Raw genomic sequence first — 25,496 nt, forward strand, 5'->3', positions numbered from 1 at the left:
CCAGAGGGATTTTCATACTGGCTTGCTATATAGCTGTTTGATAAATGTCACTTGCTTTAGCATTTTTGGGGTCAGATTGACAGGGCTCAGAATATACCTATCCTCATGACATGGGCCCTCCCCTTGACCAGTAGTGTGAAAAAATGCACCCACAGCCTCTATCACAAGTTTAACTTGCCTTGGGATCCTTCCCTTAATACTGGGGATAGTCTAACGTGACATATCTGCAATTAAAGGGTGATGTCAGTTGACACCATGCCACAGAGACCAGTTAAACATTGTTCCTTAGAAAATAAGAGCAGGATTCAATCCTAAAAAACTTTGGTAGTAGTCCAGAGACTGAGTCATTTGGCGCACTCGCAGCGTCTCAGCTAGCTGGAACACGTCGAGAAGCACAAGCTCCCTTCACACCATGGAAGCAGGAAAGCAAGAAGTAGGAAAATGCAATTTCAAAATAACATATTGTTCTAGGCATCTACTATTTCCCTCACAATTCAGGTCTAATCCTTTCATGGGTATTAACCCTGGTACTGCAGTTCACCACCTCTGCTGGGTGGAAAAAGTGAAGAGCTGTACTTCTGTATTCTTTCCATATTCAACACAATGTTAGGTGCTTGCATTTTTTTTCTCTTCTTTGCTTCTTGCAAAAGAGCTGGGAATTGAAAGATTAAATCTACTCTGATTTATGGGCACCTCCCATTTTGATGGGAATACTTGGAATGTACTATATACTTGTAAAATAAATGACTTAATGGAAACTTAAAAGTGTACCCAAGTGACTCTGTGCTCATGTTTGCTGGATTGAAATTTCATGCAAAAATAAAGATATCTAGTGTGGAAGAGAGATACTATGGCTACCCCTCTAGGGGGAGAATGCAGTTAACTTTCTACAGGAGTTTTTTTATGGCTGATATAGCAAATTACCAAAAACTTGGTGTCTTCAAACAACAGATTTATCATCTTACAGTTCTGAAGGTCAGAATTTTAACATGGGTCTCACTAAAATCAAAGTGTCAGCAGGACTGCATTCCTTAGAAGGCTCTCAGGAGAACCCATTTCTTTCCTTTTGCAGCTTCTGGAGTCTACCTGGATTCCTGGGTTCATGGCCCCTTCCTCCATCTTCAAACCAGCAGTGGTGAGTTGAGTCTTTTTCACATCACATCTCTCTGTGATCATCTTCTGCCCTCTCCTCCACTTTTAAAAACCTTTGTCATTAGATTGGACCTGCCTGGATAATCCAGGATAATCTTCCTATTTTAAATTGAGTTGATTAACAACCTTAATTTCATCTGCCATCTTAATTCTTTGCCAAGGAAAGTAACATAGTCACAGGTTCTGAAGACTAGGGCATAGACATCTTGGAAAAAGGGCACCATTCTGCCTACTGCGATTTCTAACTTATCCTATGAAGTAAATCATGCCATGTAAATTCCAAATGCAAAGGAGTTCTTTTCCATCTGTTTTTCTACAAAGAAAAACAACTGAAATTGGCTTCATACAACAATTACATGAGTAAACTTCCAGTTATAAATTTATAGTAGAAAGAGAAAGGTGTTTTCTGATAATGCATTGTGGTTAAGAGCCAAAGAGTCCTCACTAAAAATTTGCTGAAAATACTGCTATAAACAATGACTATGAAAGTTAAATAGTCATCAAGTTAAGTAAAATTCAATTTAACTTAAATATTTATTAGGAGTGAAAGCCAACATAAATGTTGAAAACTCAAATCCTTATTTCTCAACTGTCTCCTCATTTTTCCACAATGTATTTCTGGCTGTTCAGAGGTAATTTCCTAGGTTTTATTAACCTGTAACAGAAGGAGTTTACAGCTGAATTTATGCCAGAGAAAAACTCATTTGCAACCCGATGTCGCAGCATTGAGGGCCAAAGGGATTGAAAGAAAAAAAAACCATGAACTCAGAAAACCTTGTTGCCTGGAGGCTGCAACAGGATTAGAAAAAGAGGGTCACCCCAAGAAATGTAGGTAACCTGATCCATTAGCAACATGTCAGCTTTTCTTTGCTAAAAATTTCCAGATAATAGTTTAATTTTTAAAAAAAATTTAAAATTAAATTATTTAAAAAAATAATTTAATTTAAAAAAATTATTAAGTGACTAATCTATGCCTAGCATGGTTTCAACTGCTGAGAATACAGTCATGCTGTGAACAAGGAAGGCCAAGTGTCTCCCTTTGTGGGGTTTACATTCTTGTAGAAGGTGTTAGACAACAGAAATGTAAATGCTGAAAATAATAAAACAATTTAATTGTGAGTCTTAACAGCTGGGTCTCTCTCTGTCTCTCTCTGTCACACACGCACACACACACACACGCGTGTGCACTACTAAACCCATGGCACAAATCGAATCATTAAGGAGAATTTCATACAGGACTATTTATAAAGGTGTGAGTAGGCTCACAGTGGACAAAGGAAGGATGGTGCAGTACCCAAGAGCTAGCAATTGCAGGGGGCTGTTACCAGACGCAGGCTTGAAGGAAAGGACCACCCGATTCAAACCCAACCTTCAGAAGCAGCGTGTCCTTAATCCATGGCAGCCCAGCAGGAAGGGGACTGGGGACATCATTATTCTGATTCATACTCCTATTGCCTGACTACCCTCCCCCAGCTAAATCCAACTGAAAGCCTGAGATTCAGGGAATGAACTACTGCAGTCCATAAGGAATCAGCCTCCCTTGGCACAGAAGGTGGAGACTGTATAGCTAGATGAGCAAACCAAAAACTTACAGCGTGTACTGCTATGTGGAGATGCACTGGAGTAACAAAATGGGGTCTGGTTGGGATGGTGCACTGAGATTATTTAGGCAGAGTTCAAGAAAGATTTCTTTTAGAGGGTGACATTTGAGCTGTTGCCACAAAACAAGAAGAGGCCACCAAGGTACAATAGTATGGGCAAAAAGGACCAACTGCAAGTGCAAAGGACCTAAGGGAGGAATGAACTTGGTGTGTTGGGAAGGGAAAAAAGTCCAGTATGGGTGTAACCTAGTCAGGTAGGAAGCAAATTGTAGAGAAGTTAAAGAGATAGGTGACAGCTATGTAAAAAAAAAAAAAAAAAAAAAAGCCTTGTCTTAGGTTGGGTCTCGCCAGAGGAAAACCACAAGATGAAGGTTTGAGTACAAACAGCTATTTGGGAGGGCACAATAAGGTGAGTGGGAAGTGAGAGAGGGAGGGAAAGATTCCAATTAAGGGTGTGTTATTGACCTGGCTACCATATGGGGCTCAATCCCATGGGGACTGTCCATGGGGCTGTACACAGTACATCGAACACTGCTTCCTCCAGAGACAAGTGGGCTTCTTACTCCTCCACCCATCTTAGGCTCCCTAAGAAGCCTAAGATTAAATTTATTTATACTTCCTGGCTCTTCTGAAGAAGGCACAATCCCCAGGTGAGAGGTTGCAGGTGTTTGCAGTGGGATGCTGCTGGGCAGGTGTGATCAGGAAGGGTAAGTGCTGGATGACAAGGGTTGGGCACCCTCAGAGTCTGCTAAATGTCTGAAAGTCATTTGGACTTTTTCTAAGTGTGATGCAAAGCCATCAGAGGTGATGAATTATTCACATTTGCTCTCTAACTGGGCTGAGTCATTAGAGTATAGGGGTATGAATGGGTTACTTTTCTTATTATTGAGATATAACTCACATACCATAAAATGTACATTTAAAGTGCACAATTCAGTGCATTTTACTATATTCATAGAATCATGTAACCATCATCACTATTTAATTGCACTACGTTTTCATCACCCCCAAAAGGAGCCCCATACCCATTAAGTCATTCTTAAATGGTCGCATGGGGAAGATGGTTAATGATGGTCTCAGTGTCCATAAAGGAAATATTGGGATAGAGAAAAGAGTATTGGCTCCTGAGTCAAACACCCCTAGCTTTGATTACTGTACCTCTTCCCGGCCCTGTATCTATGGCATGTTGCTTCCTTCCCTGACCTCAGTGTTCTTATCTATAAAATGGAGGTAGTAGTGTCTCGGTGTTATAGTTTTTCTGACAATTGCAAGCACTCTTGTGAATAAGAGTGCCTGCCCCATAGTCAGCTCTGATGCATTTTAGATGCTATAATCATCACATGTTATATACGAATGGGGGTTGGGGATGTTTGCTTCAGATAGGAAAGACAGTCCCGTGAGAGTGTAAAGTCCTGTGTTTGGGAAGAATGCAAGACTTAGAAACAAAAGAGTAATAATAAGTTAGAAGGGAAGTTTTGATGAGTTGAGGCAGGAAGCAAAGCTTCCTGAGAAGGGCTGGTTTGGGGTGCTATTTGGAGTGTTGTCTTCCAGTCAAGAAATACAGAGATAGAGTGACAGATAGCAGCAACCCCAGGCAATATGGAACTTGCACACCCGAGACCAGAAGTTGCTGGTGACCCATGGAAAATGACCTAGCTCTGTCACAGACAAGGCGAGCTCAGACAAAGTGCTCTGGCCAGGGTGATGGGGAAATGGACTGATATTAGGAAGAGGTATGAGGTCACTCAGGCAGCCAGGCTGGGGCAGGGCATGACTCAGGAGGGAGCTAAACTCAGTACCTGGGTTGTGTACCTATCACTTATATGCCCGCATGTATCCCCTTCCATGAGTCTAAATACGTGGCTTGGCCAAGGGTGATGTTGCAAGTGAACTGAGGCTGAAGAGGGGGAAGGATACAGAACAATGTGGCAAAAGGGGTGATGTCTTCTCCCCAGCACTTTAAAAGCAAACACCAAACTCTACCCCCAAGTCAAGGAGCAAATACTATCAGTTTTTCTCAGGTGCTCTGAGAATATTGTAATTACATCAAGCTCCCATACCTCTGACTACCACAAATAATCAATGACAATTATTTATAGAGTCTGTACCAACTTTATCATTGTATGGATAGTCCACATTTTGTTTACCCATTCATTGATTGGTAGACATTTGGGATTTTTTCCATTTGTTTGGTATTATGAATAATGCTGCTATGGCATTTGTCTACTAGTGTTATATGGATATATGTTTTTATTCTTTTGGGTATATATTTAGGTGTGGTGTTGCTTAGTCATATGGTAACCCTGTGTTTAGGTTTTTGAGGAAGTGACAAAATTTTCCATAGTGGCTGCTATATTTTACATTCCTATCAACAATGAATGAGGGCTCCAGTTTATCCACATTCTCACCAGTACTTGTTATATTTCTTTTTTCTTTTTAATTATAGCCATCCTAGGGAATGTATACTGATATTACTTTATAGTTTTCATTTGTATTTCCCTGATGATTGATGATGTTAATCATTTTTTATGTGCATTTTAGCCATCAGTATACTTTCTTTAGAGAAATGTCTGCTCAAATCCAAGTCCATTGCATATATTTTAATTAGATTGTCATTTTATTGCTGAGTTGTAAGTGTCCATCATAGATTCTGGCTTCTAGACCCTTATCAGATATATGGTTTGAAAATATATATATTTCCTTCCATCTGTGGGTTATCTTTTTTACTTTCTTGATACTATCCTTTGATGCACAGAGTTTTTAATTTTGTTAAAGTATGATTTATATATATTTTTCTTTTGTTGTTTGTGCTTTTGGTGTCATACTTAAGAAACCATAACATAATCCAAGGTCATAAAGATTTATATCTATGTCTCCGTCTAAGAATACTATGACTTCAGTTCTTATATTTAAGTCTTTGATCCATTTTCAGGTTCTTTGTATAAGGTGTGAGGTAGAGGGTTCAAATTTATTCTTTTGTCTGTGGATATCAAGTTGTTCCAGTACCATTTGTTGAAAAGACTATTCTTTCCCCATTGAATGGTCTCAGTTACCTTGTTGAAAATCAATTGACCATGGATATTTAGGTTTGTTTCTGTATTCTCATTTCTATTCTGTTGGTCTATATGTCTATCTCTTTGCTAGTACCACAAAGTTTGATTAGTGTAGCTTTGTATTACATGTCAATATTAAAAGTGTGAGTCCTTCAACTTTGTTATTCGTCTGGACTTTGATTAATCAGGGTTCCTTGCATTTCCATATGAATTTTAGGATCAACTAGCCCATTTGTGCAAAAAAAAAAAAGCAGTTATAGTTTTGATAGCAGTTGTACTAAGTCTATAGATTAATTGGGGACTAACGTCATTTTAATAATATTTTCTAGTTTTCCAGTTAACTATTATGAGATGTGTTTCTATTTATTTAGGTCGTCTTTGATTCCTTTCAGAAGTGTGTTGTAGTTCTCAGTGCATAAGTCTTGTACTTTCTTGGTTAAATTTATTACCAAGCATTTTATTCTTTTTGATGGTATTGTAAATGTAATTGTTTTTTAATTTTGTTTTTGTATTGTACATTGCTGGTGTACAGAAGTAGAGCTGATTTTTATATTAATCTTGTATCCTTCAACTTTCCTAAACTTGTTTATTAGGTGTAATAGTATTTTTTACAGATTCTTCAGGATTCTCTACATAAAATCATGTCTTCTGCTAATAGAGATAGTTTTGCTTCTCATTTCAATCTGGATGCTTATTCCTTTTTCTTACCTGACTGCTTTGACTAGAACTTCCAGTATAATATTGAATAGAAGTGGAGAGAACGGACATCCGTATACTGTTTCTTATAAATAAAAAGTCCAGTCTTTCACTGTTAAGTATGACATTAGTTGTGTTTTTTTTTAAATAGAAGCTCTTCATCAGATTGAGGAAGTTCCCTTCTATTCCTAGTTTATTGTGTGCTTTCAACATGAAAGGTGACAGATCGTGTCTGATTCTTTTTCTGCATCTATTGGTATGATCCTGTGGCTTTCTCTCCCTTTATTCTATAAATATAATGTATTACATCAATTGATTTTTAACAAACCTTGCATTCCTTGGATAAACTCCACTTGGTAATGAAGTACAATTCTTTAAATATGCTGATGGAGTTGGTTTGCTAGTATTTGGTTGGGGATTTTTGTGCTAGTGTTCACAGGGGATATTGATCTATAATTTTCTTTTATTGTGATTCTTTGTCTGACTTTGGTATCGAGGTAATACTGGCCTCAGAATAAGTTCAGAAGTGTTCCCTCTTTTTCTATTTTTTGTAAGGTTTGAGAAGAATTGATGTTATATTTTTTAAATGTTTGGTAAAATTTACCATAAACCCACGTGATCCTCAGCTTTTCTTTTTTAGAAATGTTTGTTGGATTGTTAGTTGGTTTTAATTATTGACTCAATATATTTACTTGTTATAGGTCTATTCCGATTTTATATTTCTTCTTTAGTCAGTTTTGATAGTTTGCATGTTTCTAGAAATTTGTTATATCCAAGTTATCTAATTTGTTGGTATACAACTGTTCATAATATTCTCTTTTAATTCTTTTTATTTCTGTAAGGTTGGTAATGATGTCCCCACTTTCATTTATTATTTTAGTCATTTGAATCTTCCCTTATTGCTTGGCTAGTCTAGCTAAAAGTATGCCAATTTTATTGATCTTTTCAAAGAACCACCTTTTTGTGTCATTGATCACGGTTTATTATTGAAGGGAAGTTTTCACTTTATAATATCTGCTTGCACTTTGAGAGAGATTATATTGGTTTCTGCAATCAGAAATGTACTGTTCTCTAAGGTGCAGTGTTTAAAAAGTGATGTCTCTGTATTTGATGAATGGAGTAATACATGTATTGACTTATAGAGAGAATTCTCCCCCTTTTGGCTAAATGATGTTGGCTACATTCTGATGGATGAAGCCTTGAGCAGGTAATAAGGAGAAATTATTGCTAAGGACACTGAAATGTGTTACAGTCATTTTAGTGCTTATATTTTCTGCCGAAAATAAGTTAAACCAAATATAAATCTGCAAATGTAAACAATTCCTTTATGTTGTCATCTTATTCTCAAATTCTTCCTCAATTTTTTATTTTTAATTTTTATTTATTTATTTATTTATTTATTTATTTATTTATTTATTTATTTATTTTGAGATGGAGTCTCGCTCTCTCACCCAGACTGGAGTACAGTGGTGTGATCTCAGCTCACTTCAATCTCCGCCTCCCGGGTTCAAGAGATTCTCCTGCCTCAGCCTCCTGAGTAGCTGGGATTACAGGTGCCCACCACCACACCTGACTAATTTTTGTATTTTTAGTAGAGATGGCGTATCACCATGTTGATCAGACTGGTCTTGAACTCCTGACCTTGTGATCTGCCCTCCTCGGCCTCCCAAAGTGGTGAGATTACAGGTGTGAGCCACCGCGCCTGGCCAATATTTTATTCTCTATGTACAGCACTACCTTTTTTTTTTTTTCTTTTTTTAACAGAAGACCATTTCATGTTATCCCACAAACCCGTAGAAATCTCCCTTTGGGAGGTAAAACCAGAAAAGAAGTCCTGACAAATAGCTACATAGCCTTCCCTTTTCCAGATCCGAAACTTTACACAGCCTGTCTCACTGCCTCATGACCTGATCTATATCTAGCAAATTCCTATCCATTTTCTTACATCTTTCAGAATAGAGAAGGGTCAAGAATGCTGGACTTGTTTTTGCCAGAAGAATCGTTATGAAGAGCATAAAGCAGGTGGACCTTGATCTACTAATTTCAGAAAAGCAAATACATGGTCTTGTGCACGAGGCAGGTCAGTCATGCGTGAGCGATGGTCTGGGCAAAGGGTTAGTGACAGGAAAAGCTGAATTGAGAACAAGACATCACAGGATAGCGCAAGATCTGAATATAAAGTCTAAAATGACCTTCACCTCCCTGCCAGATACACACGCATGGCTGCATGAACACGTGCCATGCACAAGCACACATACAGACCACGAAGACCTTCCTTTCAGTCACACAAAAACATATGACTACCTGTGATCTGAAACCACTTTCTTTTGCATTTGTCTCCAGAGGAAATGGAAATGAAAGCAAAATGTAAGGACGTGAGGTCTTTATCCTTGGAGATCCTGTAGAGTCTCCACAGACATTCCTTGAAGAAATCAGGTATGATGGATGCTAATGCAGAGCCTGGTGTTTAGCAAAAGTGAGTCCTACATTTTGTGAGTTGGATTATGTGTGTGTGTGTTAGATCGTATACATAGACAACCACCAGCAATTCCTCCCATTCCTGTACACTCATGCCACTACATCTATCAAGAAAAGGAGTCTCCTTCCCTTCAATCAAAGCTGTTCCTGTGATTGTTTTGACCAACACAGTGCAACAGAAGTGATACTGTTTCTTAGGAAGCCTGAAAGTTTTCACGTTTGCCTTTTGGAACCCAGCACTTATTGAAAGAAGCTGGATAGACTACTTAAAAAAAAGAGAGAAACAATGTGGAGGAAAAAAACTCATTTGCTTACTTTTATAAGATCTTAGGTGGTTTGACTTCTTAAAAACATGGCTTTCAATTCGAAATAAAAGTACAATAGCTGTGTCTGTTAAGTGCTAGATAGGGGTGCAACTGCACACTGGTCTGTGAAGTCATGTCTGCATAGCCTACACACAACTTCTAGAAATAGGCTTTCAAGACTTGGTTCAAGATGCCCTTAAATATGTCTTTGATTTCAGAATGATGAATGTAATGTTTCTTAGAGAAGCAGAAAGTCAAGGCTTGGTCACATGTTCATCTCTTCTAGTCTTGAATACTTCTTTGTATGGGGAGCTCATCAGCTTCCAAGGCAGAAGTTCTACATAGAGACTACTCAAATGGAGAGTGAAGTTCCAACAGAATTCCAACAGAGCCACAAAATCAATCCATGTCTCATGCACATTCCATTCTCTGTTCACACTAATCACTCCAAAGGAAAATTAAGGGACTAGGCAAAACTCATTAACTTTCTCAGGTCCCCTGGGTAAATGTCAAATGACTGTGAAAATGGGACTCTAGTGAAGGAGAGAATGGGGCTTTCCAGAGTCTGACTCGTTCCAGCTAAGAAGGTTGGGACTTTTAAGGAGGATCCAGGTTCCTTGACTTATTTACCCAGATTTATTCCATTCTTACTCATCCATTTCCTCATTGCATAAACATATATCTATTATTGATCAAGTGCATGCTTTGGGAAGTATCTTTAAATACATTAATGCTCATCTTCAAAACACTCTACAGAATAAGTATTTTTATCCCTTTTACAGTAGATTCAGAGAAGGACTTTGCAATAGTCACACATTTAGCCATGGCCAGAGTCAAAAATCTTACAAGGTCTTTGTATTTCAAAGCTCATGTTGACTCTGTTACCCTTGTGTTACCCAAACTGACATAAGATTGAAACATCTAGTTTCACCAAATTATAGTTGGCTTATTTAAAAAAAAATTTACTTACTGTTTATAAATAAATTTATTTTAAGAAACTCTGCATGGTTAGCAAGAGAAAAATCATACATTGTTTTAAATGTCATAGCAATATTACTGGCCACAAATGGAAAGGAGCAATGAAAATGAAGCCGAATTGTCGGGTTTTGGTTAGATAAGAGGCATTTTCAAGGGCTTGAGCCTAAAGTTTGTTCTCACTGTTATAAAGGGAAACTAGCAAGCGATACCCAGAGGTATTAGAAACATATTGACACACAGCTGAGACTTTTCCCCCCTATTATTTAAATGAGGAAAAATAAAAGAGAATTCAAAGGGCAATGAGTTCTCAACAGGCATTAGCGACCTTCCTTTTGTGCACCTTCTAAAACCACCCCCATATCACTGTCAAGGAACTGCGGCTGTGTACGGTGTTTCTTCTCTCAAGAGTGCCTTGAAAGATCTTGAAGAGACAGACAAAACCCAGACAAATGCCATGCAGTATGAAAAGTATAATGTTATCATGCTCTCCAAACTTTTTGATCATGAACGCTTGTAATAAATTTTTGAACCTATACTCTCTACTTACATTTATAGTCCCACTTTTAAAATGAATATATGTGCAATGGCATGCCAGTATTTTATGTATCTTGTAAAGCGAACAAAAGTATATTTTTTTAAAAATAAATATTTTTTTTTCCAAATTACTCAAAAGAAGGCCATGAGTTGTCCCATCTGGGAGACTACGGGTTAAGGTGGAAAGTGCAGGGAGCACAAACAGAAGGCAACCAGCTCACCCAAAAAGATGAAATGGAGGCTCAGACAAGGCTTTCTGGAGGGGGGTTCACATGAAAGGATCCTGGTGTCAGCAAGGTAGACAATTCAGAATAGAAGGGGCCAACCCAAGTGGGCATCCATACACATATACACAGGCCGCAAATGAGGGAGTAGGGAAATGAAATGGGAGAAAATGGGGAGGAAAGAAACCAGAATCAGTTCCTGAAGAGCTTTGCAAACTTAGCTGAGCCAAGAGGCAATGGGGAACCATTGAAGGGTTTCAGCAGGGAGCAATCCAAGCTCCAGAATATCCTTCCTCCATTCTCAAAAACTCACACATGGGGGCACAAATCCACCCTCACACTTACACAAACAAGGAAAGGAACTGCCTGCCTACCAAATGATTCAATTCACAGCAGTCATTTGTGCAGTCATTCAACACACATTTATTAAGTGCCTACTATGTGCTGTTTGTAATGGGTAGTCAGAAGTGAACAAAACATCATACAGCTTTCAGTCATGTGAGGAAGATAGACTAAAAGCAAGTAAATAATCAAAATCATTCATAATCGAATTGCAGAAAGAACTAATGTGACTATGAGAGAATCGGAATAGCAATTGGCAATTGAAAAAGCAGTATCCTGAGGTGGGCTTCTCAAGCAAGGCCTCTGGGTAGGAGACGGGTAAGCCAAGATATGAGTGAATTAAAATAACCAGTCTGTAAAGGGGTTGGGGAGGAGTTGTCCAGGCTCTAGGAATGTTTTAGATGAAGAGACCATGAGTATACAAAATCTTTGCATAGATGGGGAAACAAAGAAGCCTGGAAAGCTGAATTAGAGTGAGGGAGGATGAGAACACAGATGGTTTTATAAGATGGGCAGAGACTTGATACCCAGGAAGCAATGGGAAGACAATGAAGGTGATTGACAGGGAGGAGTGAGCCTCACATTACATTTTGACTTTAAAAAATGTTTTTAAAGAGATGGGGTCTTGCTATGTTGCCCAGGCTGGCCTTGAACTTCTGAGATCAAGGGATTGTCCTGCCTTAACCTCCCTAGTAACTGGGACAACAGGTGGGCACCAACACTGTGCCCAGCTTACATCACATTTTGAATAGCTCTGTCTGGCTGCTGGGAGGCCTGGTGATTTTTGTTGTTGGTTTCCTTCAGGGGAGCTTGCTTGGCAAAAGGTGGTAGTCATAAATGAAGAGACAAGTAGACATTTGAGTAATAATATGGACAGCACTTGGTGATTGTAAGAGTGAAAAGAGTAGAATTTGGGAAAAGATGCAAAACTCAAGCACATGATGTCCAGGAGCCCAACTGCATAAAACAAGGAGAGCATCAGCCTCCAGACAGCATGGGGGCAGGACTGTCTCATGTCACAGCAACAGGGCACCTCAGTGCTTCTGTAAGGAGACAAATCTCTCAGAGGATCCGGGGTGTCCTCAAGTCCAAACTCAAAGGGTGGCTGGTTACATTTTTCTTTGTCTCCAAAACTTTATGCATGTTTGATGCTGCTTTTCAAACCAACATTGAAGAATTAAAAATTATAATGAAATCTGGAAATGTGGTACTGATCAGGGGCGTTTTCTTCCTTCATCACTGGGCTCTGGAGTGACTCAGAGAGAGCTCAATGCAGGCATGAATTATCTTTTCCATCAACACCATCGCCCATAGGAAGCCACATCTGCAGCACCACTCACCAACCAGTTTTGGGGACCACCTGGGAAAGGGTTTGGGGGGACTCCAGTTGATTACTCAGGACAGACCACCCTTTGGTAGGAACTGCCCCCAGGAAGCTGATCTTCAGCCTGATCTAGCCCCCCGTGTTTGCTTTTCCCTTTGTTTTCTTCTTCTTACTTCTTCCATTGTTCCTAAGTGAATAGCAGTGCTTTGAGCTCTCTCGGAGAAAAGGGAACTGGCATATTTTAAGCAAGAAAGCACTTGCTACAACCAAGTCCCTGAGTTAGTGGCTTTACATGGCTTATCTGATCAGAGGTTCACAGCAAAGCTTCGATGTGGGAAGTATTACCCCTGTGTCACCAACAAGAAAAATGAAGTTCGGAGATGTCAAGAGAGGTATCCAAGGGTCTTGCAGCTAACAAGTGGTAAGGCCAACAAGACCACAGATAATAAAATCAACAATGTCCATTTTGATAGCTTTACCATGGGCTAAACAAGGGTGTAAGTGGTTTACACACATCTACCTAAATCATCCTCATCCTCATTCTTCAGGAGGAGGCAATAAGAAGGAAAGACCCCTATGAGGAAAGTGTTCCTATTATCCCCATCACCCGAGGTCATCCAGATAATAAGAACTGGGATTTGATCTCAGCCATTCTGGGTCTACTCTCTGCCCTAGATTTGCTCAAATTTGTACCCTTTTCATTATACAACTTTGCACACAGAATCACTTAGAAGACAGTAATTCTAAACCCATTATGAAGACCTCGGTGGGAGTCAGGAATGAGAGATAATTAAAGAAACACTTTCTATAATGAATGTCACATGGGCCCACTGCCTGGGTTTGCATGTGTTTGCATATGTCAGCCACATGGGTACATTTCAAGGGACAGATAGCGTGAAGTCTTGGAGGCTTTTCATGTTCTTATGTGTGAGCTAGAACACATGGTTGAAGCTTTCTCTCCTCAGTTCCCTCACTGTTAAAATGAGGCTAATTTCTTCTACATGAGATATATCCACGGAAGTGTTTTATAACATCTATCACATAGAGGCATAGACACACAGATGTCAGTCCCTTTCCCACTTCTAAGGAATTAGTGTGTCAAGAAAAGAAAAATAGAGGAGAAAGAAATGGACACACAGGTTTTCTTTGGGTTCAAAATTGAAACACTTACTGAAGACACAGTGCCTACAAGGGAATTCAAAATGGAGATATAAGAGAACCTAGAGGAATCAGGCAATGAGTGTGATAAGAACAACTAGAATAGCAGAAGAAATATTATAGTGAAAGAATCTCTTATTAGTCAGATAGTAGGGAAACAAAGGGTCTGGCCTGCCAGTTTTTTTTCTTTTTTACAGTCTGCATATGCCTCACCCAGACACACTGTAGGCCACCCACAACAAGTATAATAGGCTGTCAGGCTAAAGAGAATCCCTTCTGGGGGGATGAGTTGGACACCCAGACGTTTGCATATTGACTTATTCAGAGTAGAGATAAACAGGGACGTAGAAAGAGAATGTCCCCAGCCTCCACTGGGGAAAACTGGCCACTGAGCAGCATAGACAAGAGGAAGGAGTAAAATCCAAGTATAACATGGGAAAGAAGGTATTGCAGAACAAGAAACCAGGAGGGGAGACTGTGGAGGGAAAAGACTCAGAGATGTGAGGGAAATGAGTGAGGTGTGCAGGATTCAGGGTGGGTTTGGGAGGGTATGAGTTTTGCGGAAAAAAGATGTAAAGGAGTTTCTGAAAAAAAAATGGGATAGAATCGTAAATTCTCAAGAGTTGTCCCTTTGAGGCAAAATGAAGTGGTGGGGAGCAGGGCATTTTGTGATACCCGTGATTACTGCTCAGTGTAGGATGGCCTCAGGGTAAGGACTTTGTTTCATTTGACTCATGGCCCCTGCTATGCAGCAGGATGTGGACACAGAGTTGGCGCTCAGTTAGTGCTGAATGAATCAGCACCTATGGTAGGAGAGGAGTCATCTTGATCCATGGCCCCTGCTATCCTACACCATGAATGCAGGGAGCCCAGAATCCCAGCCGCAAGGTGAGGGTGGAGGTGGTTGGGTGGGGGAGACAGAAACCCCCCACTAGCCAGTGCTGTGTGCTGGAAGGAGAAGCCCTTCGTCTCTTTGCACTGCCCACAGGCACCCCCCACCCCGCTCCAATCAGCTGAGGGGCGAAGCTGTGTGCTCTGCACTAGGGCAGGAGAAAGGAGGAGAGGTAGCAGTGGTGGGATGTTCTCTCTCCAGGGGGGCTGAACCTGCCCAGACCTCTCTCAGTCTCATGCCGAACCAGACTATGTGGCTTTCCATCCTCTCTCCCTCCAAATATATCCTTTTGTTTGCCTTTCTTTTAGTTTTCTCAGAGTCAACTTGGACTCCCAGTGGTCAGTATGGGCTCACCAAGATGTTAGTCTAACACTATCACAGACTAGAATCAGGGCAAAGACTAAGGACCAGTACTGAGTTTTCATTATGTACGAGACACAGTGCTAAGTGTTGTACATGTCTTCTCCAGTCTTCATAATAACCAGGAAAGATGTTGTCCAAGTCCATGACGAATTGCATGAAGATCAGAGTAGATTCACAGCTTGCTCAAGATAACCTCGCTAATAAATTTGGTCTTTCTGGCTCTAAATCTCCTCCTATAAAGCCACGTGGGCATTCAGCCATTTTGATATTAGTTTTCAGGATGGTGATGGGGTGATAATGGTAGGGATGAGGAAGGTGACAATAATCATTTCTATTATTTTATCATGATAATACTGACATAATTATAGATGAGAAAACTGAGACTCAGAGAAGTTAAATCACTTGCCCAAGATCACAGAATTGGTAGATGAATCCTTAAAATACACCAGAAAACTATTTAGAATGTGCCACATTGCTGATACACAGACATAAATAAAGACTGAAGAGTGGAGGGTGATGGGTTGAGGTTTAAAGCATACATTTTCCTCCTACACCCAACATGTTGCCTTCAGACAAATTAGTTGTTTTTATGCTAACCAGTAGATGTGTTAGGTATGCTGTATGGCCTTACTGCAGCCATTTTTGGGGACTGTTTCCACGTCTATTTATCTTTTTCCACCGCCTTGGGATCTCACCATAGAGGGTTGGAAGGGAATGAACAAGTCTGACCAGAGATCCAGCTTGGAGAAGAACCCTTGGTAGCAGAAAGTAAATCTCAGCCATTTAATATCAATTTTCATTTCTTATTGATCCATTTTATTTTCCTTTTATAGAAGAGGAGCGCCCCTGCAGTCTAGCTCATCAGTGGACCTTTAAATGTTTCCTATTGATCTGTGAAACTATTGTCTCGGTCTGCATTATCCCTTTCGGAGACGCCCTTTGCTTTTGGGTCATGTTCTATATTTAGCTGGCCTTCCCAACATGACTTCTTTTCTGGGAGCAAAGAGTAGACATCTTGTGCTCAAGCTTACAGATTGATCTGATGTGGTAATGCTGCTGACACCTGTTTTGGGGCTCCAGGACGTCTTCAATTCTGAAAAGCAATGGGCAACGTTGGTAGAGGGGTGAGGGTGTAGTAAGGACCCAATGGCCTCATTCCAAAGGAGTAAAGTAAGGTTAAAAACAAGAACTGCCCTTTAGTGGGCACTTTCTCCTTGCTTCACCCTCACAACAACCATGGGAAGAAAAGTTATACAGATGTAGAAACTGAGGCTGAGACATATGTAGTTGTTTGTGCAGACATACTCAGCTTTGAATCGTTTTACTAGAGCTTGTCTATGAAATCCTTGTCTCCAAGATGAGAATCATGATAGAACGTTCTAGGGGCATTCTAAGGTTCCCATTAGGTGATATACCTGAGGCCCTTTATAGAGTGTCCAGCACAGAGGGCGTACCCCGTAGATACCTGATGAATGAAAAGATTCCTCTTTCAACCCATCTGCTTATAAAATTCATTTGTCTCCTCTACTCCCGTCATTAGAGGGAAATCCATTATTCTTTCTAAAACTAACACTTCCCATGAAGCGTAGCTTCCAGATTATTTTTTTAAAAAAGTATTTGAAAATAGCTAGTTTAGTGCCTGGCATACAGTAGGTGCTCAATACATGTTGGTTATTTCATTTATTCTTCCACCCATGGCTCCTAAGAAACTGTATGACTCCTGTCTCCATCATCCTCAAATTTCCTTATCCTTTACCTTCAGACACAATCTTCCTAACATTCTTTTTTTTCTTTCCAACTTTTATTTTAGGTTTGAGGGATACAAGCACAGGTTTGTTACATGGGTAAATGGCATGTTGCAGGGGTTTGGCATATAAATTATTTTGTCACCCATGTAATGAGCATGGTACTCAATAGTTTTCTGATCCTCATCCTTCTCCTGCCCTCCACCCTCAAGTGGGCCCTGGTATCCATTGTTCCCTTCTTTGTGTCCACGTGTACTCAATGTTTAGCTCCCACTTATAAGTGAGAACATGTGGTATTCAATTTCTGTTCCAGCTTTAATACAAAAACACTATTAACCTCTCTCCAATATTTTTTTTCAGCCATACTCCTTGAGCCTTCATCAGCACAAGCTTTCTTCCTCACGGCTCACTCTTTTCTTCTCAGCTCCTAGGAATTGCCTCTGACTTCTCCTAAGCTCCTAGCTCTTCAATGTTCTATTGACCTATTAGTTTCTTGACATTCATACTTGTCTTTCTCAGCCTCTCTCTTGCTTTTTATAATGTTCATTACCCCCTCTTACTTGACAAAGTGCTCTCCTCTCTTGGCTCCTGGGTCATTTCATTAGTTCATTCATTTATTCACTCACTCCACCATTTCCGTGTGCCTTTGTGTGCTATAAGAGGCACCAGAATTAAACATAGCAACTATTCAAGGAGCATTGAGATACGATGGTGTACTCTGGACTTTCTTCTCTCTTCTGCCCTTCTGTCTTCTGTCCAATCCTGAAAGATCCTTTCAGCCTGCCTACAGATGTCATCTCTGCAAAGACATCCTGATCATCCTTAGACTGGGACCATTGTTTCTTTTTGTTTTCACTGTTTCTATTCGTTCAGCTTACTTCAATCATTGCCTATATCCCTTGGATGGAAATTCTCTAGTTTTGCTCCCAACTCACACTGTGCATTCCTTAGAGGTATGGAATAGGCAAGGCTTAATAAGTATCTACTGAGTTCAATGGAATATTGCCAGTAACTCCTTCACTTTCTCCCTTGCTTACTCTTTTTCATTCCGTTCCATAAACGGATACATGTCTTGAGAAGTTCAATCTTTGTCTCTTCATGCTCTTTAGGTGGTTTATTATAAAACAAGCTGGAAAAAACATACTCTGTTTATTCCATTAGGGTCTTCAGCTATTATCTTGTCCACAACCATACAAATAGAAACTTGCCATTCTTTCTCACCTTGGCCCTCATTTTCCAGGGCAGCACTCATACATCCTTTAACCAGGAATCTTCTTCACCCCAGGCAGTTGTCTCTTGCATTCATTACTCAAGGCTACTATAACAAATTTTCACAAATTGGGTGGTTTAGAACAACAGAAGTTTATTCTCCTGTAGCTCTAGAGGCTGAAAGTCTGAAATCAAGGTGTTGGCAGGGCCGTGCTCCATCCAAAGGTTCTAGGAAATCATCTGTTCCATGCAACTCTCCAAGCAGCTAGTGGTGGCCAGAAATCCTTGGCATTCCTTGGCCTGTAGCCATATCATTCTGATATCTGCCCTTCTTACCTCTGTCTGTGTCTTTACAAGGACACTAGTCACTGGATTTATGGATTTATTACCCACCCTAAATCATTATGACTTAATCTTAATTTCATTATATCTGCAAAGACCCTATTTACACATAATCTCACATTCTGAGTTTCTGGGAGGACATGAATTTTGGGAGGACACTACTCACTCTCCACTCTTCAATCTGTCTTGCTACCAAAATCACATTACCCACTCACTGCATGGTCATATCCTTCCAGGCCTCAAAAAGCTAAAAACAACTTTACACGTTCCCACTTTCTTAACCACCATAAGCTGCCTAAGCAGTCTGTTTTCCAATCATAGTGCACATTAATTTTAAGTACTTAAAAGAATTATGACCCTGATAAACTGTAAACTCTAAGGGAATAGAAATCTAGTCTGCCTTTTTTATTCCCATTTGCAAGCATGCTGCACAGGTTGTGTGTAGGTGTTCAACTGCTGTCTCTTGAAAGAAGACGCGGTGAGTTGAGCCTCAGTTTCGAGTCCTCTACCTGACTTTGAAGAGTCCTCTATTACCTGTCACTGCACCATCTGCTCCCGTCAGCATTTGCTGAGCAAAAATTAGGTGCTCTCAATAAATACTTGCTGGTTGATTGATCAATCCATCAACCAGGTTTCCTGCTCTGAAGCGTTTTTAATCTGGGTCTCCAGAGGGGTGAGGTAAGGGGCATAAGAGGGGTTAAAGATGGACAGTAGAGACATTTGATCAGCATTACCACCTTAGAACTTCTGGGACTTGCCCAAAGTTTCAATTTGCCTGAGAATCCACTTCTAGTCCTTCAAGGAGAAATAAAAACAATGACCTTTGGAGCCGTGGAATGTGGAGACCAGTACATGGACATGAAGATTCATATGAAGAATATGGTATGAATTAAGATTCACGTTTCTCTGCAGAGAATGTTGGAGAAAGGCAGGGTGCTGACTTCAGTTGGAGAGATGCCAATAACCTGTATTCTCACCTAGATCACCAATAGGTCTGTGCCAGTAAAGAAAGTTTGTGAAAGTTACACTGGATGGCCACACATCTTCTAATACACACCACCTTGGCGTGACTTGCACCTGGGTCTTTAAAAAATGATGTTCTAATACTCTGGATAAGATTGCCCCTAGAATGAAGCCGAGACTACTGGAAGCAGCTGTTTCTGATGTAGCTAATCTTTCTGTCAGTTGGCTTCTGCAGAAAATGTTAATGTCTACCTGGGATGATTACAAAAAAACAAAAAGAGCAGAGGAGAGATTGGGGTACCAATCACTTTACTGTGGAATTTGGTCATAGGCCATCACAATTGTTAGCCACACCTGAGTCAACTCCCCTCCCCAAGCTGATGTGCCCTGAAGCAATGAAGTTCAGACATCTAGTAAGTCAAAAGACACATGCATTTACTGTTTTATTTTTCCGTGTTGGTTTTTCTTTTCTAAGTGTCCTAAGTCACCCATCCTCTTAGCACTTATTTTTTTCGGGGATTACAAACTAAAGCTGGCTTTATTTTGTTTCGGTTCCCTTGTATCCATTTCAATAGAATCACTAATACCACTCATTTTCAGATTTTGTGTGCTTAATAGATTGGGAATATGAGGTCATGTGTCCAAAAAGATAATTATCATTCTGGGCAATGATTGAATGGTTTCATTGTCCTCAAAATATACTGCAGGCAAAAACGACTTTTGTTATGGCATTACCTGATGTGTGTGTGATTCCCAAAACTTCACATGACTCAATTTGCCATTCTAGAATAACAAAAAGTTAACTTTGCTACAAGGAAAGTGGAATTTTAATAGCAGATACATCTATATTATCAGGAAATGCAAGCTATGCAAAAATTGTATTAACTACTAGTCTATCAGATCCTGGTGAGTGAGAGTTTATCACATGTATCTATAAGTTACTGAATTTATTTATTTCCAAAATTCTCCTCACTTGGAGCTGCAGGGATGAGCAGCACGTCCCCTGGCTTTCTGTAGTAAGAACATTAGTTAACAACACTTCTTCCACAGTCTCTTTTACTTCCTGGAGGCAGAGAGGGCCCCAGCTTTGTGCTCTCCCGGTGGAATGTCGATGTGAACTGAGGTCACCATTACCACAACTCTTTGAATCCCAAAAGGACTGACATAAAGGATTCTTGGAAAGAATGTCCAGCTTCAGCGCAAAGCAGGAAATAGGAAATGCCAAGGAGTAGGTGCATAGATTAAATGATGACGAGCAACCTAGAACTTTCCTTTTCAGTATTTCAACTCATCACGTTGCTGCTGAGCTCAACATGGACGTGCCAAGAGTGGCCCCACTTAGAGGTCTGCCTCATCGTGTGGCTGTGTAGCTTCCATATGGCTCCAGACTTCCCACCGCTCCTGACCTAACCACAGCAGCACCCAAGACAACAGGGCACCATGGACAGGGTTTATGTTGCCATGTCTGGCCAAGCATGTTTCATTCTCTATTTGCTTTCTATCTCTTCAACATTCCCCTCATCTCTCATCGTCAATCTGCGTCAATGTAGCATTAATCTTCAATAATAATCAAAGATGAGACCAATCAGTCAAAAGACTGGATGTAGAAACTGAAACTTTCGGGTATGAGTCTCACTGCATCGCCTACTAGGTGAGTGAACCTACGTAAGTGACTGAACACCTCCCCGCACTACCAAGCCTAAATGTCCTCCAATAGAAAACAGGTAATAATACCCACCTGACACAAGCTGAGATTCAAAATGTATTGGCATTTGCAAGCCTGCTTTTACCTAACTGGAAACTAGGATCTTTAGCTCCATAAGTTTGAATCCTGGAGAGACCAGAGTATTGCCACTTCCATTTTCCATGGGAGGAAACAGAGTCACTGCTTAGGCCTAAGGCAGTTTAGCTATTAAATGGCAAGGTCAAAATTCAACCGAGTTTCTATCTAATTCTGTCTCTGGATGCTCATTCAGACCTCTTTCAACCTCTCAGTGACAGAAACAGTCTGATGAGAATAAGATAAATACTGGGCTCAAGTACCCAAGTAAATATCCCAGTCTCCATTGAGGGGACTCAAAAGGAAGAAAAGACCTTATACCCACCTACCCTTAGATCACAAGTGTCCTCTCTCAGGCCACCCCTTAGAGGAAGGGCTAGTGGAGCCATCTCTTTTGTAAAAGAAACTTCCTTGAGCTCCTTTAAACTGCAGAAAGCACCCCGCCATGTTAACGGGAACGCCCTTTCCAAATGCAGCCAGAATCAGACTTTAGAAACTCTCTGGGCTTCTCTGAGTTAATAACTGTTCATCTTGCACCTGGCTGGCCTGCACGCCTCTGAGCCCTGAACTCTGGCCAGCAACTATATCTGAGCTGGGGCCCACCTGCTCCTTGGAGAGCTGAAGCCTCCAGAATGAGCATGCATTAATGTGATTTCCTTGTGGTTAGGATGCTGAAAAGGCCTAGTGTGGCTCTAGGAGAAAATCATGGCATCAGGCATGCAGACCTGGCAGAGAATGTCCTGGAAAACCTGGCTGTGTGACAAACTTTTAGAGAAGGGAAGAACTTGCATCAATAAAATTTATTGCATTTTTAAATGTTTTTACGTGTTTGTTATTAAATTTTTGGGAAAGATAGTACAGTTTAGTGAAGGGGGTGAAAAACACTGTGCCCCATCTTGAGTATAGCATAGGAATTTTTTTCTATATTTCTGTATAAATGCGTATACACATTTTTTATTGTGAAAGTGTACATCCTGTTTACTCAAAGTGGGGTCCATGGACAGGTAGCCCTGGAATCACTCAAGAATGCATTGGAAATGCGTAATCTTGGGCTGACCCCAGATTTACCAAATAAGAATTTTAGCAAGCTCTCCAGGTGGTAGAAGGGCACATAGACTATAAAGCTGAACAGTGTCCAATGGTGTGAATGTGCCATGAATAATTTCATTAATCTCCTTTTAGCTCAAAAAATTATGCTTTGTCTAAATTTTCATGGTCACATGCTACAATACAGTGAAAAATGCTACAAAATAGCCTTTTCCATTCAACTTTGTACAAACAATAATGATGGTGATCACCATTATTACTATGATTTATTGAGTGCTAATTACTTGCTAGGCCCTGTGATGAAAGCTTTATAAGAATTATCTCTTCTCATCCTTATCATGGCCTCCTACAAAAGGGGCTATCTCTCATTTAGAAGTGATGTTACAGAGGCATATTTTAAATAAAGTATTTCAAATAATTATGATATTTTAAATATTGATATTACTATGACCGATGATAACGGTGATAGTATGCATTGTTCACATGCTACAGAGACTGTAGTAACTGCTTTATGTTCATTTTCTAAATCTGAACTTCAAAGGCTGAAGAGGCAAGTGTTATTATTAACCTCTCAAAATCAAGGTAAAGAAGCTCAGAGGTTAAAAATCCTGTCCAACGTCACATCTCAAGATCACAGTAGAATCCCAATCTGGACGTGGGCTTGCCAGGTTCCTCCACGCTCAGTCATCATGGTGCAAGAAGAGGAACGTGCTAATTTGCTTTCAGTTCTTCACTGCATCCTTGGGGCCTCACCTCTCTGTCACTGTTGAGCTCCTACGCAGGCCATTCTTCTCCCCAGTCCTTTGTGTGTGAATAGAGAAGGGGATTCACCGCACTGCCTCCTGGGGGGATGGGCTTAGAGAACAGAGGATTTGTTCCTAATCACACATCTCCACAGCAGAGCTGCAGGCATCGGAATCCTCAGACATTCAGACTGGCCAGCCGTGTGGCAAATATCCCAGGACTTTGCTGGGAACAATGGGCACTGAACTGCAGGTGACCCGACCTGCTAATCACTGCCTGATTACCAGCTAATCAGTGCCTTGTTTGGGACACTGAATCCCAATTCCCTTTGGACTGGGCTGGGCCTTGGCAGACAGTCACCTGGTTAATGTGGCAGGGGCGAGGCAGAGGGTCATGTGCTCCAGTGCACAGAGTGGCCAAAGGCCGCCTTTGGGGAAATGGTCACGGGGTCTGTCTCTCCCTCTGATCCTGGGCAACTATAACATTTGTCAACAGCATGGAAGTGAATCGAGGTGGAGAAGTAAAGGCCAGTGCCTCTTTCCTGAAGCCTATGGAAAAAACAAGTGAATCGACCTTTAAAGGCACAGAGAAAACAGAAGTGTTCTTGTTTCAGAATTTCTCAAAAGAAGATATCATCTAGGAGGGTGAATTAACCACTGTCAAGAACCCCATAGCTACCACCTCCATAATCAATGTAATCACCACCTCATCACTCTTATCACTTCTGTCATGGTAACCATCACCCCACCCCCATCCTCACCACCACCACCTCCACCACTACCACCACCCCTACCAACACCAATACCATTATCACCACCAGCAACAACGCTTCTATTTCCACCACCACCCCACCGCCACCCTCACCACCACCACCACCACCACCGCACCACTACCAGAACAGTTGCCACCCTCTCTCCTACCATGGCCTCCACCACCACCACCATTACCACCAGCACCATCGCCATCATGATCGTCATCATCCCTCTCCCACCATCACCACCACCACCACCACCACCACCACCACCACCATCATCATCACCACTGCTGTCATCATCACCACTGCCTCCCCACCATCACCACCTCCACCACCATCACCCCACCCCCACCTCCACCATCACCACCACCAACACCATCACACCACTATGAGGACAACCACCTTCACCAATTACTTATCATCATTAATATCACCACCACCAAGAACAATGAAAACAATACCGTCACTGCTGTTCCCACCACCATAACACAACCACGATAGCTGCCACGCCTAACTCACATTGCCATATCCCAAGGAAGCAGTTTATTGTAGTATTTTTAAAACACTGGTTTGAGAGTCAGATCAATTTAGGATCTATTCTAAGAAGTACTAGTTGTTTGAGTTTAAATAATTAGTTAACCTTTGAAACTTAATTCCCTCAAATAAAAAAAAAAACAGAAACAGTAATAGGGCCAGCTCATAGGAATGTGGCTCAGACCGAACATTTATCACAATGTTTGACCCAAAACTCAATGAAAGTTCACTATCTTTATTATCTTTATTTCCGCCCCAACTCGTTTTTAACACACAGCTGCTCCCCTAGCATTTTTGCTAGAAAGTGGGTGAGGAAAGGACAATTTATCCCTTTATTTCTAAATCTCATGGGACCTTCTAGGCTGCCTGACATCCCTTAGAAGCAGGGGTGTGGTCATGGGAATAAGGGCTGAAGAAAGTTCCAGATTTGGACTCAGCTGTCTGGGTTTGAATCCAGATCTGCTTTTAAAAGCTATCTGACCTTCAAAATGTGTCTGTCCTCTCAGAGACTTCCTCTTCTGAAAAATGGGGAAAGATCATCTTTTCCTTGAAGCATTTGGGGAGGATTCTCTGAGATAAGATAGAGAAAAGCCCCAGCAGATGATGGGCAGAGAGTAGGTACTCAATGCATGGAGTAGACTTTGATTTGCTGATATTTCAGTTTTGAATAAATAATTATAAGGAAGTGAAAAACATATGCACTGCTCTAGAGAACCTTCTACTGGGGAATAAAATCAAGTCTTTCTCTCTTCCAGATGGAGCTGAACCCCACACTCTAACCGGTTCTCTGGGCGTACTGCAAAGGTCTAATAAAAGGCACCTTTGCCCAGTTGCTTCAATTCTAGGAAGCTGTTCAATGTTTCACTATATTTCTCCATACTCATTTGAAAACAGTTCATCAGGTTAGTTCAGTTGAATTATTGCTCCTTGGGAGTTTTCCAAACCCTGGATTTCCTTTGGAGAGAGCTAGATTCTGTTCCATTCTTGGAATTCATCTCCTTGCCCCTCTCTGTGACCCCGATCGCAAATGCGGTAAAAATATCCTGCTGCCTCCTGCACTAAGAGAGGACTCCCTGGCCTTCTGCTTAGAGATGGAATCTCATCTCTTGGGATTTTCAGAGCAAGAATGTTAGACAAGCTGTCCGTTTTCCTTCTTCCTTTCTACATTTTGGTCACCGACATTTTGGTAGCAGACATTAGCAATAACGGATACTCTTAAAAGTATATATATGGTAAGAAGAAGAAAGGGAAAAAAAAAAATCATTCTATCCAATCACT

The 25,496-nt window shown here is 40.8% G+C and overlaps 1 long non-coding RNA gene across 1 annotated transcript in view; it reads left to right on the forward strand.

Moving 5' to 3' along the window:
- LOC116470319 (uncharacterized) overlaps positions 1 to 25,276 on the forward strand; it is a 42,782-nt gene extending 17,506 nt beyond the window's left edge. Inside the window, exons 4-6 of the long non-coding RNA XR_004248575.1 lie at positions 1,073 to 1,135; positions 8,848 to 8,938; positions 24,974 to 25,276. This is a non-coding gene — a long non-coding RNA (uncharacterized LOC116470319). The remainder of the gene's footprint in view (positions 1 to 1,072; positions 1,136 to 8,847; positions 8,939 to 24,973) is intronic.
- Positions 25,277 to 25,496: the final 220 nt, after the last annotated feature.

The sequence above is a fragment of the Hylobates moloch genome, unplaced genomic scaffold (assembly GCF_009828535.3).
Source record: "Hylobates moloch isolate HMO894 unplaced genomic scaffold, HMol_V3 SCAFFOLD_6, whole genome shotgun sequence".
In the NCBI taxonomy this organism is placed as follows: domain Eukaryota; kingdom Metazoa; phylum Chordata; class Mammalia; order Primates; family Hylobatidae; genus Hylobates; species Hylobates moloch.